This window comes from Canis lupus, chromosome 32 (genome assembly GCF_011100685.1).
Source record: "Canis lupus familiaris isolate Mischka breed German Shepherd chromosome 32, alternate assembly UU_Cfam_GSD_1.0, whole genome shotgun sequence".
In the NCBI taxonomy this organism is placed as follows: Eukaryota; Metazoa; Chordata; class Mammalia; order Carnivora; family Canidae; genus Canis; species Canis lupus.
The window spans coordinates 9,398,233-9,409,508 of record NC_049253.1 but is presented as its reverse complement, the minus strand read 5'-3'; the positions used below and the strand labels follow the sequence as shown (position 1 = coordinate 9,409,508).

The 11,276-nt window shown below is 40.8% G+C and overlaps 1 pseudogene; it reads right to left on the bottom strand.

The window, feature by feature from the left end:
* Positions 1-7,564: 7,564 nt before the first annotated feature.
* Positions 7,565-10,860, bottom strand: LOC100686154 (annotated as a pseudogene).
* Between the last annotated feature and the right edge of the window lie 416 nt (positions 10,861-11,276).

The window sequence follows — 11,276 nt, the reverse complement described above, 5'->3', positions numbered from 1 at the left end:
CTTTTTCTTCTTTTTTTTCTTTTTTTCTTCCTTTTTTCTTTTTCTCTTTTCTTTCCTTCTTTCTCTCCTCTCTTTTTCTCCTTTTCCCAATACAACTTGTTTTTCACCACTCTGAACTGAGCAAAAAGACTAGAAGGAAAACCTCACCTCAAAAGAAAGAATCAGAAACAGCCCTCTCTCCCACAGTGTTACAAAATCTGGATTAAAATTCAATGTCAGAAAGCCAATTCAGAAGCACTATTATACAGCTACTGGTGGCTCTAGAAAAAAGCATAAAGGACTCAAGAGACTTCATGACTGCAGAATTTAGAGCTAATCAGGCAGAAATCAAAAATCAATTGAATGAGATGCAATCCAAACTAGAAGTCCTAACGAGGGTTAACGAGGTGGAAGAACGAGTGAGTGACATAGAAGACAAGTTGATGGCAAAGAGGGAAACTGAGGAAAAAAGAGACAATTAAAAGGCCATGAAGATAGATTAAGGGAAATAAACAACAGCCTGAGGAAGAAAAACCTACGTTTAATTGGGGTTCCCAAGGGCGCTGAAAGGGCCAGAGGGCCAGAATATGTATTTGAACAAATCATAGCTGAAAACTTTCCTAATCTGGGAAGGGAAACAGGCATTCAGATCCAGGAGATAGAGATATCCCCCCCTAAAATCAATAAAAACCGTTCAACACCTCGACATTTAATTGTTAAGCTTGCAAATTCCAAAGATAAAGAGAAGATCCTTAAAGCAACAAGAGACGAGAAATCCCTGACTTTTATGGGGAGGGGTATTAGGATAACAGCAGACCTCTCCACAGAGACCTGGCAGGCCAGAAAGGGCTGGCAGGATATATTCAGGGTCCTAAATGAGAAGAACATGCAACCAAGAATACTTTATCCAGCAAGGCTCTCATTCAAAATAGAAGGAGAGATAAAGAGCTTCCAAGACAGGCAGGAACTAAAAGAATATGTGATCTCCAAACCAGCTCTGCAAGAAATTTTAAGGGGGACTCTTAAAATTCCCCTTTAAGAAGAAGTTCAGTGGAATAATCCACAAAAACAAGGACTGAAGAGATATCATGATGACACTAAACTCATATCTCTCAATAGTAACTCTGAATGTGAATGGGCTTAATGACCCCATCAAAAGGCGCAGGGTTTCAGACTAGATAAAAAAGCAGGACCCATCTATTTGCTGTCTACAAGAGACTCATTTTAGACATAAGGACACCTACAGCCTGAAAATAAAAGGTTGGAGAACCATTTACCATTCAAATGGTCCTCAAAAGAAAGCAAGGATATCTGACATATCCTTATATCAGATAAACTAAAACTTACCCCGAAGACTGTAGTGAGAGATGAAGAGGGACACTATATCATACTTAAAGGATCTATCCAACAAGAGGATTTAACAATCCTCAATATATATGCCCCGAATGTGGGAGCTGCCAAATATATAAACCAATTAATAACCAAAGTGAAGAAATACTTAGATAATAATACACTTATACTTGGTGACTTCAATCTAGCTCTTTCTACCCTTGATAGGTCTTCTAAGCACAACATCTCCAAAGAAACGAGAGCTTTAAATGATACACTGGACCAGATGGATTTCACAGATATCTACAGAACTTTACATCCAAACTCAACTGAATACACATTCTTCTCAGGTGCACATGGAACTTTCTCCAGAATAGACCACATACTGGGTCACAAATCGGGTCTGAACCGATACCAAATGATTGGGATCGTCCTCTGCATATTCTCAGACGATAATGCCTTGAAATTAGAACTAACTCACAACAAGAAGTTTGGAAGGACCTCAAACACGTGGAGGTTAAGGACCATCCTGCTAAAAGATGAAAGGGTCAACCTGGAAATTAAGGAAGAATTAAAAAGATTCATGGAAACCAATGAGAATGAAGATACAACCATCCAAAATCTTTGGGATGCAGCAAAAGCAGTCCTAAGGGGGGAAATACATCGCAATACAAGCAGTCATTCAAAAACTGGAAAGAACTCAAATACAAAAGCTAACCTTACACATAAAGGAGCTAGAGAAAAAACAGCAGATGGACCCTACACCCAGCAGAAGAAGAGAGTTAATTAAAATTCGAGCAGAACTCAATGAAATCGGGACCAGAAGAACTGTGGAACAGATCAACAGAACCAGGAGTTGGTTCTTTGAAAGAATTAATAAGATAGATAAACCATTAGCCAGCCTTATTAAAAAGAAGAGAGAGAAGACTCAAATTAATAAAATCATGAATGAGAAAGGAGAGATCACTACCAACACCAAGGAAATACAAACGATTTTAAAAACATATTATGAACAGCTATACGCCAATAAATTTGGCGATCTAGAAGAAATGGACGCATTCCTTGAAAGCCACAAACTACCAAAACTGGAACAGGAAGAAATAAAAACCTGAACAGGCCAATAACCAGGGAGCAAATTGAAGCAGTCATCAAAAACCTCCCAAGACACAAAAGTGCAGGACCAGATGGCTTCCCAGAGGAATTCTATCAAACGTTTAAAGAAGAAACTATACCTATTCTCCTAAAGCTGTTTGGAAAGATAGAAAGACATGGAGTACTTCCGAATTCGTTCTATGAGGCCAGCATCACCGTAATTCCAAAACCAGACAAAGACCCCCACCAAAAAGGAGAATTACAGACCGATATCCCTGATGAACATGGATGCAAAAATTCTCAACAAGATACTGGCCAATAGGATCCAAGAGTACATTAAGAAAATTATTCACCAAGACCAAGTAGGATTTATCCCCGGGACACAAGGCTGGTTCAACACTCGTAAAACAATCAATGTGATTCATCATATCAGCAAGAGAAAAACCAAGAACCATATGATCCTCTCATTAGATGCAGAGAAAGCATTTGACAAAATACAGCATCCATTCCTGATCAAATTCTTTAGAGTATGGGGATAGAGAGAACTTTCCTCGACATCTTAAAAGCCATCTACGAAAAGCCCACAGCAAATATCATTCTCAATGGGGAAGCACTGGGAGCTTTTCCCCTAAGATCAGGAACAAGACAGGGATGTCCACTCTCACCCTGCTATTCAACATAGTACTGGAAGTCCTAGCCTCAGCATCAGACAACAAAAAGACATTAAAGGCATTCAAAATGGCAAAGAAGAAGTCAAACTCTCCCTCTTCACTGATGACATGATACTCTACATAGAAAACCCAAAAGCCTCCACCCCAAGATTGCTAGAACTCATACAGCAATTTGGTAACGTGGCAGGATACAAAATCAATGCCCAGAAATCAGTGACATTTCTATATACTAACAATGAGACTGAAGAAAGAGAAATTAAGGAGTCAATCCCATTTACAATTCCACCCAAACGCATAAGATACCTAGAAAGAAACCTAACCAAAGAGGTAAAGGATCTATACCCTAAAAACTATAGAACACTTCTGAAAGAAATTGAGGAAGACACAAAGAGATGGAAAAATATTCCATGCTCATGGATTGGCAGAATTAATATTGTGAAAATGTCAATGTTACCCAGGGCAATTTACACGTTTAATGCAATCCCTATCAAAATACCATGGACTTTCTTCAGAGAGTTAGAACAAATTATTTTAAGATTTGTGTGGAAGCAGAAAAGACCCCGAATAGCCAGGGGAATTTTAAAAAAGAAAACCATAGCTGGGGGCATCACAATGCCAGACTTCAGGTTGTACTACAAAGCTGTGGTCATCAAGACAGTGTGGTACTGGCACAAAAACAGACACATAGATCAGTGGAACAGAATAGAGAACCCAGAAGTGGACCCTGAACTCTATGGTCAACTAATATTCGCTGAAGGAGGAAAGACTATCCATTGGAAGAAAGACAGTCTCTTCAATAAATGGTGCTGGGAAAATTGGACATCCACATGCAGAAGAATGAAACTAGACCACTCTCTTGCACCATACACAAAGATAAACTCAAAATGGATGAAAGATCTAAATGTGAGACAAGATTCCATCAAAATCCTAGAGGAGAACACAGCCACATCCTTTTTGAACTCGGCCATAGTAACTTCTTGCAAGATACATCCACGAAGGCAAAAGAAACAAAAGCAAAAATGAACTATTGGGACTTCATCAAGATAAGGAGCTTTTGCACAGCAAAGGATACAGTCAACAAAACTAAAAGACAACCTACAGAATGGGAGAAGATATTTGCAAATGACCTATCAGATAAAGGGCTAGTTTCCAAGATCTATAAAGAACTTCTTAAACTAAACACCAAAGAAACAAACAATCCAATCATGAAATGGGCAAAAGACATGAAGAGAAATCTCACCGAGGAAGACATAGACATGGCCAACAGGCACATGAAAAATGCTCTGCATCACTTGCCATCAGGGAAATACAAATCAAAACCACAATGAGATACCACCTCACACCAGTGAGAATGGGGAACATTAACAAGGCAGGAAACCACAAATGTTGGAGAGGATGCGGAGAAAAGGGAACCCTCTTGCACTGTTGGTGGGAATGTGAACTGGTGCAGCCACTCTGGAAAACTGTGTGGAGGTTCCTCAAAGAGTTAAAAATAGACCTGCCCTACGACACAGCAATTGCACTGTTGGGGATTTACCCCAAAGATACAGATGCAAGAAATGCCGGGACACCTGCACCCCGATGTTTCTAGCAGCAATGGCCACAATAGCCAAACTGTGGAAGGAGCCTTGGTGTCCATCGAAAGATGAGTGGATAAAGAAGATGTGGTTTATGTATACAATGGAATATTACTCAGCTATTAGAAACGACAAATACCCACCATTTGCTTCGACGTGGATGGAACTGGAGGGTATTATGCTGAGTGAAAGAAGTCAATCGGAGAAGGACAAACATTATATGGTCTCATTCATTTGGGGAATATAAATAATAGTGAAAGGGAATAGAGGGGAAGGGAGAAGAAATGGGTAGGAAATATCAGAAAGGGAGACAGAACATGGAAGACTCCTAACTCTGGGAAACGAACTAGGGGTGGTGGAAGGGGAGGAGGGCTGGGGGTGGGGGTTAATGGGTGACGGGCACTGAGGGGGGCCCTTGATGGGATGAGCACTGGGTGTTATTCTGTATGTTGGGAAATTGAACACCAATAAAAAATTTATTATAAAAAATAAAGTTAAATGTGATCTAGAAAGTGGTCTAACATGATCAATTTATCAAAGTCAATAGCTATACTGTGCACAACAGGAGAGAGAATCTATTCATAGGTGATAGCTTTGCCTTTAATACATTTGCGTGTGCCACATTAGGCTTGCCTGTTTGCTAAGTGGCTAAACAAAGGATAGACAAAGTCAGCCCTTCTCCTTTTTTTGCGATTAGGTATAACAGATTTAGATAATGTAAAGTTAACAAAATTTTATTAATGAAAGTAAATTAAAATGAAAATATCATAGGAAAATGTCTTTTTTTTAAGCAGATTTTATTTATTTAATCATGAGAGACACAGAGGGAGGCAGGGACCCAGGCAGAGGGAGAAGCTGGCTTCCCATGAGGAGCCCAATGTGGGACTCGATCTTAGGGCCCTGGGATCACGACCTGAGCTGAAAGAAGATGCTCAACCACTGATCCACCTAGGTGTCCCAGAAAATGTCTTCCTGAATAGGAGCAAAATCATAATCTTCATTTAAAAAACAACTTCTGGAGCACCTGGTCAGTCATTCAGTTAAGCGACTAACTCTTGGCTCAGGTCATGATCTTAGGGTCATGAGATTGAACTCCGCAGTGGGCTCTGTGCTGGGCGTGAAGCCTGCTTGGGATTCTCGCTCTCCCTTTGACTACACCCCTCCCCACTCATGCTGCTCTTGCTCTCTTAAAAAAAAATGGGGGTCTGGGAATTCCAATTCAATCACTTACCAATATGGGGCCCTGGTGCTTATAAAAAACTTACCTCCCTCATCTAAATCATCTAAAAGTGAAAATAATGATAACAACCAACTCAGAGAGTTGTGAAGATTAAATGAGGTAATAGATGTTCAATACATAGCACTGACCTTGGAAAATAATGATCAGTTAATGTCAGCCATTATTATTTCATGGCTTCAATGTATTAGTCATAACTAGGTATGACTGCAAGTAACAGAAGTCAAATAACAGTAGCTTCGACAAGATAAAAATGTATCCTCTGTGATGTAAAAGTCCAGTGATTTGTTATTTGTGACTAGAATGGTGGCTCTTTTCCATGAAGCCCTTCTTCCAATTTAAATACTATCTGTACTTCAGTGGTCCCTCTGCATCCACAGGGGGTACGTTCTTAGACCCCAGTGGATGCCTGAAACCACAGACAGTACAAAACCCTACATATATTCCCAGTGCATACATGCCTATGATGAAATTTGATTTATAAACAAGGCACCGTAAGAGAATAACAACAACAGTAATAAAATAGAATGATTACAATATACTGTAAAGTTCTGTATGGCCTGTCTGTCTCAAAATATCTCATTGTACCTTACTCAATCTCCTTCTTGTGATGATGAGAGATGATAAAATGCCTGTGTGATGACATGAAGTGAGGTGACTGATGTAGGTGTTGTAATGTGGTTAGGCTGCTACTGACCTGCTAATGATACTTCAGAAGGAAGGTCATCTGCTTTGGGGCCCTAGGGTCACTGAAACCTAGTAAAGTGAAACCGTGGATTAAGGAGGGTCACTGTAATTGTCTTTATCCAACCAAACCTTGATGCTTTATGGGATGTTTTTAATAACTTTAAAAATTGTGAATACAAAGAACAATGTCCAAGTATGTGTGCAATTAAGATGACATAATTAGAGGTGAGGAGAGATTAGAAATCCATCATCATCAGAACCCAGGTGAGAGGTGAAGGTTCTGGAGTTTGGAATCTGAGAGAATCAAGTCTGCAAGGAAAAGAGTCACTGGAAAGAAAAGCAGAGAGTCAATTACTACTTGAAGATATCTTTGTTAGTGGGTGGGAGGAAGAGAGAAGAAATGAGCAAAAAAATAAAAGAATGAAAAAGGAAACCCAAATGATTTATTTCTAGACACACACACACACACACACACACACACACACACACACACATTTTAGGAATACATGTAGATAGAATAAACCTAAATATTAAGGAAAACAAGAAGGAAAGAATGAATTTGAGATCCATCATGACAGTTCCCTGGGTTGAGGTGAGGCTGTGAGGTTGAATAGTGGGGACATGTGTTAATCTGTAGCAAGTTAAGGACAAGGTTCTAGCTTTTTGTTTGAATGAGAGGTGGCTATTATTTTATTAAAAGTAACTCTTTTACAAAAATGGATACCAGAAAAGAAATAAACTCTAACAGACCAATTATTATAGAAGAAAGAACTTTCAAGACAGAGAATAGCAAGAGGGAAAAGACCAGAGTTACAACATGAACAAAAAAAGATAAATTCCAAAAGAAATGTAATAAGAAATGTGCATTCTTAGGGTTCAGGATATTGGAGTTTAGATGTCAGCTTTAGAAGTGATGTCATTTTTCTGGGCCCTGTATTCTCATGTCTACATAGGAGAAGCGGGTTAAACAATTTTATGGATCTCTTTCAGCTTTAATATGCCATGCCTATAGAACCTTCTCTTTTTAAATCTTTGAACTTGACTATAGCATAAGCATTTCCATGGCCTTTCATTGCCTCCAGTAAATCTCTTGGATAGTTGTCTAGAATATGAAAAAACAAATGAAAGAGACACATTTCTTTTAAAACCTGAACGAGGAGAAGAATTGTGTGACAGTTAGCCCTGAATTTCTCTATCTTATTTGGGGGAAATAAAGATCTGAGTGCTTGGGAGTGTGAGATCTCTCCCTGTGGCTAGTATGGTTTGTGGTGTTATACTTTTTCTGGCTTTATGTGAATGTACTTCTGAAAATTATGGATGTGCTTCTGAAATTATAATGGGAGGTGGTTGTTGTGTAGTGGAGAGAAAAATACATATAGATCCAAAGAATTGTGTTTAAACTCCACCTTTGCAGCTTCGTAGCTGTTTGACTGCATATAAGTCAGGTGACTACCCAACAGCAGAATCCTGGTCTATAGAAGGAGATAATAATATAATCTTTTCAGGGTTGCTGTGAAAACTGAAAGGAATAATATAATTTCACTTTATAACCTGTAAAGTGCTGTACTCTGTGAATTGTTTCACTGGCATGTTATAAAAATTCTGTTTTTAAACCTTCCTAAGTATTTGAGCAATGAAGTTAAGTACACTACTGTCTGTATGGTCAATGTCAGACTGCTCCTATAGCTCCAGAATTGAGTGTTCTGGATTTTCCAAGTCTCTCCGTCTCTTGCTATTAACCAGGCGATTTTATGAATCCAAAAGTCTCTTCTGAACGGTCCTCCAAGGGTTTTGAAAAAAAGAATGCTGCTTACTTGCCAAGTTATTACAAAATGGAAAGCCTACATTTCTGATAAAGAGCTCTCCTATGCCTCAATTTTGCAAAAAACAAGGTCAGGACTGCTAGGATTAGGGTTTCCATCATCATTGTTGGATGGTTTTCAAACTCAAATGCTTCAAGGTATTGGGGCTGGGGAGGAAATGAGTGACAACCTTCAGGGAGGGTACCTTAACTTTCTTTTTAATTGAACAGCAACAAAAATACCAGCATACGCTCAATAGTAAATGTCAGCTGATCCTTTGGTTGGTTGGGGGAAAAGAGAATGTTGGATATGTGATGAAACAAACTCCAAATGCCTGTCTAAGGTGGGGGTGGCTGCTACTCACGGACCACCAAGTGTCGTCAATTAGGTTTCTCACGAAGGACTAGAGATATTGATTTTTATGTCATATTTGCCAGTTTTAAGGCTAGTTAATAACAGAAATTTCAAAAATGGCTGTGCTGACCAATAATATTTATGGGAGAAAAAAATGACCTGTGCCAGATTCCAGTGGCCACTGAATGACTGCTAGGTTAGGGAGATGTGGTACTGGGGCAAAAATGATCATTAATACGAGTCTCTCACGGTCCATTTGTGCAGAATTCTCTCTTGATTTGGCTCTCATAAAACTGAAGCAATAATTGTTTATTAAATGCATTGTGTCTTCTAGTTTTGTCTTTGAACTAGAAGGTAAACTTGGAAATAGCACAAATTAGATTTCTGAGGCCTCCAGGTCAGGGTTTCTTTGACATCAGTTTAGCTAAAGAGTCTCCTAAGTTTTCACCACGGAGCTTCTGATTCCTTGAATCAACAGTGAATCTAGATATACACTTATTTTCACAATCTCAAGGTGATTTGGCTGAAGAACCATCTCATTTGACACAGTTGAAAAATGTTGCCCTAGAGTTGTGGTTGTGCAATCATTTTTCTTCTTTTCTTTTCTTCTTTCTTTTCTTCTTTCTTTCTTTCTTTCTTTCTTTCTTTCTTTCTTTCTTTCTTTCTTTCTTTCTTTCTTTCTTTCTTTCTTTCTTTCTTTCTTCTCTTTCTTTTTTTTTTTTAACCAGTGTGTGAGCAGGTGAGCTTTATTTATACTCTCAAACTCCTAAGACTTTGCATGAAGTCCTCATCCCTAATCTCAGAGATGGCAGACACTGTAATGAACGACCCACCCCCTCCACAACACAGTGAATGCTAATGTCCCACCCCCCTTTGGGGAAGGGCGCTTACACTACACACTTTTGGAGACACCCCAAAGATTGTCTGGCACTTTGGTATAGAAAGGATTTGGTCCAATTTCTTACTGGCTCAGGATAGTAAAAGGCACATAAAGTTGGCTGCTCAACCCCTCTGGGGTAGGGTAGGCCGGAAGGTAGACGGGGTCTGGGACAGCAGGGCAGACCGTGGGTGTGGGCTGGGATTCTGGACGACAGAGGTAGTTGATCCTGGGTGGCAGCTGGCGTGGCCGAGGGCAGCCTGAGTGCGCCGGCTGCGTAGATGCTGCTCCGGTGGTTTCCATCTGCCCAGCCCCCCAGGCCACGGCTCTGAAACCGTAGCTGGAGCTGCCTCTGGGCGCCTCCCCAGAGCCGCTGGCGGGAATGATGCTCCTGCTGATGTGGACGCTGCAGGTGCGGGGGCGGCCTCCGCTGGGTCCGTGTGTCCTATCATGGTCCCCGGGGGGCACAGCACAGGGGGGCCTTCCCAGACCATGGCCACCCCGGGGCCGGAGGTCACGTAGCCCATGAGCGCTGCCGAGAAGGGCTTCCTCTGCAGGTCACCGTGGTGCTCCCCAAGGCTCTCTCTGGCGCCTGCAGCATCTTCATCCCCACCAGCTTGAAGCCCCTCCTCTCAAGCGCTGGATCACATCCCCCACAAGCCGCCGCTGCACCCCATCTGGCTTCACTGCAACCAGGGTCCGCCCTCGAGGCCAGGAGGACCCTCCCGAGTTGGGGCGCGCGAGCAGGCTCGGCCCGGGGGGCCCAGGGCGGAGCGCGGGGAGACCATGGGCCACTGAGCCCCGAGGATGAGCTCCTCTTTCTTCTCTGGCTAGTTCCTACTACAGACTATTCAGTTTCCAGAAATTTCCATAACAGAATGTGCTCACTCGATCCAGGTTGTTCACAGGTAAGGAAGGCTAGTGCTTGGCACTGTGCTCCCTTCTCCCCCCTGCTGCGGTGGGAGTGGAGTTGGGGCCATGATCACTTGGTTCCATAGACCCACGGCTCCAAATGACTTAGCAGGGAGTGGGGCCTATTATAGGATGGTTTTTTCTTTACTGTTCTTCTGTTTTTAAAAATTTGCTATTACACCAATGCAAGATTTAAAAATTCCTTAGTTACAGGAGAGTAACTCGACTTGATTTCTTGCTTTCATAGTTTCTACCGAGAATTGATGTAGGATTTGGAAGCCCCTGAATGTACTTGACCAACACAAAGCGATGGAGGTGCAAGAGAGCAGTACCCCTCAGTCATGGTTCTAGTTGTTTCTCGGAAAGGCCCGTTCTGTCTACTGTTACTTCCCAGGATAAAATTTCTTTCTTCAGAAACTGGTGCTGTCTATTCTTTATTTCAGACTGAAACTAACTTTTGTGTAAAGCAGCATTTTCATTTTTTTTTGTAAACAGAGATGCAGTTTTAAACCTGCCAAGAATGAAGTGGTAAGTGTTTAACTTCAGAGCAAGTTATTTTATTTTATTTTATTTTATTTTATTTTATTTTATTTTTTTATTTTATTTTATTTTTCAGAGCAAGTTATTTTAAAAATATTCATATGGGAAACTTTATGTCACCTACTGCCAACAAACAAGAACGATTGCCAGAATTAATAGATACATGCACAGCTAGTTCTGACCTCTGTTTAGTATGGTAAAGGAGGAAAATGTATTTTG